Here is a 3,957-nt window from a genome sequence, read left to right as displayed (position 1 = left end):
CAAGAGCTGCCTGTGGATCAGTGGGCTCGGGAGGCCTGCACGTTGGAAAAGTGTGACTGTAATGTCCAGAGTTCTGCAGCTGTGGGGTGGGAAGACTCAGTTTTTGCTGCTGCGCCCATGGTTGGATACACACACTCCCAGTGGCGGCTCATAGGGGCACCCACAGTGCGTTTGCCAGTGCGGCACACTGACGCACTCTGAAGGGCCCTGGCACTGAAGCCGCAAGATCGAGGTGTCTGTGGGCAGGTATCCAGGAAAAGGGAATTCAGAATTTCTACTGCGTGGCAGTGCACCCTTGTTTGTATAAGATCGCACCCAGTAGGGGCTCACAGTGGCACCCAAGAGTGGCCTGTGGAGCTATGGGTTCAGGAAGTCTGCACTCTGGAAAAGCCAACTGTGGCAGTGTGTTTGCCAGTGCGGCATACTGTCGCACTCTGAGGGGCCCTGGTGCTGAAGCCGTGCGATCGAGGTGTCTGTGGGCAGGTATTCAGGATGAGTGAATTCAGAATTTCTACTGTTGGGACAGTGCACCCTTGTTTATATAAGATCGCGCCAAGCAGGGGCTCACAGCAGCTCCCAAGAGTGGCCTGTGGAGCGATGAGCTCAGGAGGCCTGTGTGCCGGAAACTCACGACTGTGGTGGTGCATTTGCTGACACGGCGCTCTGTCGCACTCTGAGGGGCCCTGGCACTGAAGTTTTGTGACCAGGGTGTCTGTGGGCAGTTATTTAGGAAGAGGGAATTCAGAATATCTACTGCAGGGCAGTGTAACCTTGTTTGTATAAGATTGCACCCAGCGGGGGCTCATAGGGGCATCCAAGACCTGCCTGTGGAGTGGTGGGCTCAGGAGGCCTGCCCGCTGGAAATGTGCGACTGTGGTGTCCAGAGGTCTGCCGCTGGGGAGGGGGGAAGTTGCACTGACTGCTGCAGGAGCAGTGCACCTTTGGAGGTGGAGGTCCTAGAGTTTGCGGTTCTGTGGGAGGGGCAGCAGGATTTTGGCTGGAGTGGCTGCCGGGTTGCGGGCAGTGTCCAAGGGCTGTCTGGGTGGTGGTATTGATGAGTTCCTAGAAGAGGCCGCTCTCCCCTTCAAGATGGTGTGGGCTCTGTGTCCGAGTTCCGCAGCCTGGGGGATGTCCGCAGTGGTGATAGGTTCTCCCTGTCCAAGAGAGCCTGGTCTGCTAGTTCCTGCTGCTCCTGCCAGATTTAACTGTCCCTCCCTCACTCGTACACACACCACACATATCCACACACTGTCCGTTCACCCCCTCACTCACTCACATCCTCTCCCTCACCTCCGTCCTGCTAGCCACCATCTTAGGCTAGCTCTTTTTGTTACAGTAAACTTTTAATTGAAAGGTAACATACAAATAGGAAGTGCACACATATACAGACTGATGAATTCATGAGCACAGCCTTAAAAATCACCTCCCAGATTAAGAACTAGAACCTTGCCAATGCACTAGATATCCTTTGTGCTTTCTTCCAGGTAACCTGACTTCTATTTCCATAAGCTGATTCGTCCTGTTTTTGAACTTTATAGAAGTGAACTCATCGAAAATTTATTCTTTTTACCTGGCTTCTTTTGTCCAATATTATATTTGTAAATTTTATTTATCTCTTAAAAAATATTTTTATTGATTTCAGAGAGGAAGGGAGAGAGAGATGGAAACATCAATGATGAGAATCATTGATCAGCTGCCTTCTACACATCCCTGACTGGGGATCGAGCCCTCAACCTGAGCATGTGCTCTGACTGGGAATCGAACCGTGACCTTCTGGCCTGCTGGGTCCATGCTCAAACACTGACACACTGTCTGGGCATAAATTTTATTTATGTAGCTGTAGTTTATTCTTTTGTATTGCTCTAGTATTCCATGCTAAAATATATCACAATGTATTTATCCATGCTACTGATGATGGACATTTGGGTTGTTTCCAGTTTGGGGCTATTTGGAGGAATGGAGTTGTTGGGTGATGGAGTATGTGTGTGTTTCTGTTGGTAGTTGATGCCAAACAATTTTTCACAGTGTATGTATTCATTTTCATTGCACTAGCAGTATATGGGAGTTCCAGTTGCTCTAAGTCCTTAACAAGACTTGGTATTGTCTTTTTAAAAGAATTAAGCTATTGCCCTGGCCAGGTGGCTCAGTTGGTTGGAGAGTCATTCCATACACCAAAAGATTGGGGATTTGATATCCAGTCAGGGCACAGGTTGTGGGTTTGATGCACCATGGGGTCACGTACCGGAGGCAATCGATCAATGTTTCTTTGTCACATTTCTCTCCCCCTTTCTCGCTCTCTGAAAATCAATAAAAACATACCCTCAGGTGAGGACTTAAAAAAAAAAAAAGAAGTGGCCCCTGAGCGGGCGGGCCAGCGGCCTCCGCGCGCTTGCACAGTATGTGCACAGTACCGGCGCGGGTGGCAGTCTGGGCGGCTCTGCTCCGGAGGTGGGTGCGAGCAGCCTCCTGGCTTTGGCGTTGTCTCTTAGGCCTGCTCCTAGGCTGTTGTGCAAAACAGAACAGCAGTGGCCAGAAAGAGGACGTGGGTCAGACTGACCAGAAGACAGACACTCCCTCTGCAGAGAAGCCGCTATGGAGAAGGTCAAGTTAGAAGAGCCGCTGAAGGACACTCTGGAAAACATAAGCGAGCTTTGGCAGATACTGAGGACCTGCGGCAGAGGACCCAAACGTGGATGGAGGAGGCACAGTTATACGGCATCCATGGCTTCTGCAAGGACTTGGTAGAGGCCGCAGACATTCTGGAGGAGGCAACACAGTGTGTTCCCAGAGGACAACCCTCACCCCAAGAACCTCTACGAGGGACTAGTAATGACCGAGGCCCAGGTCCAGGCGTTCACCAGGCAGGGCCTGCTCAGGCTGGACGCTGTGGGCTCCATGTTCAACCCCTACGAGCAGGAGGCCATGTTTTGTCCACCGGTGGAGGGGCAGGAGCCGGGCACGTGGCGCTGGTGAACAAAGTGGGCTACCAGCTGCAAGGTGCCCCCCGCCCTCCCCGCCCTGGTGTGGTGGTGAAGGAAGCGTAGCTTCTCTCAGGCTCGGTGCGTTTTGGGTCATCACTGGCGGTAACTCTTAAAAGGCTGGTTCATCCGTGAATACTCCTAACCTTTCCCAAACCATGTTGGAAAGCTTTAGTAACCAGCAGCTCAACAGGAAGTTAGGCCCATTGCTCAGCTGTTACTGGACTCTAATTTGGGAGACAGTTTGTTGATTTTCTGTACACATTTAATAGTTCACATGCTTACAGAGCAGGCCAATGGGACACCACCGGGCCCTAGGGTACCACGAGGAATGCGGCATCTGCTTAAAGCCAGATGACATCAAAGTATTTTAAATGAATGAAAGGTCTTCGAGAATTGTGCTGTTTGCCTAGCAGGCCAGCCATCTGCGCTGTGCGCCTCTGCTTCTCAGTGCTGTGTGCGAGCTCGGGAATCCTCAGCCCCCTACACTACATTCAGGGAAGGAAAGGCAGGAGCTTAAACTTCGTTCTTGCTCAGAAAAATTGTATGTCCTTGGTGTAGAACATAGGTGAGTTCACCTGTAATTACTATATAGCTGCTAAAAATGATCTACTTGTGACTTTTCTTTGGAGCTGTGAAATGAGCATATATACCTTAAACATTCTCACCACCTTATTCTGCCAGTAACCAAATTTGACGAAAACAGTTACTCTTTTCCTGTTTTGTTCAAATATGTGTAGAAATTTTTATCTCTTATATTCAGCTAGGTACTAATGACCTGAAGGTATGTCCCTAGTAAGATGGTCTTTCTCAAAATCTCAGGACTGCATGCTTGGTAAACCCTACTGTTTATTTTCCTGAAGAAAAAGAAAAAAAAATTTAAGCTATTTTGGCATGTGTACAGGGGTATTTCTTGAAAATAGGAGTGTGTAGGCCATAGCTGACCTGTGGGAGTGGCCCACCAATGGGTGAAGAAGGA

General features: G+C 49.9%; 1 pseudogene; it reads left to right on the top strand.

The window, feature by feature from the left end:
- Nucleotides 1-359: 359 nt before the first annotated feature.
- LOC103287251 (grpE protein homolog 1, mitochondrial-like) lies at nucleotides 360-3,044 on the top strand (annotated as a pseudogene).
- Nucleotides 3,045-3,957: the final 913 nt, after the last annotated feature.

Source organism: Eptesicus fuscus, chromosome 23, assembly GCF_027574615.1.
Source record: "Eptesicus fuscus isolate TK198812 chromosome 23, DD_ASM_mEF_20220401, whole genome shotgun sequence".
Classification (NCBI taxonomy): Eukaryota; Metazoa; Chordata; class Mammalia; order Chiroptera; family Vespertilionidae; genus Eptesicus; species Eptesicus fuscus.
The sequence above is the reverse complement of the archived record's forward strand: the minus strand, read 5'-3'. Positions and strand labels throughout refer to the sequence as shown.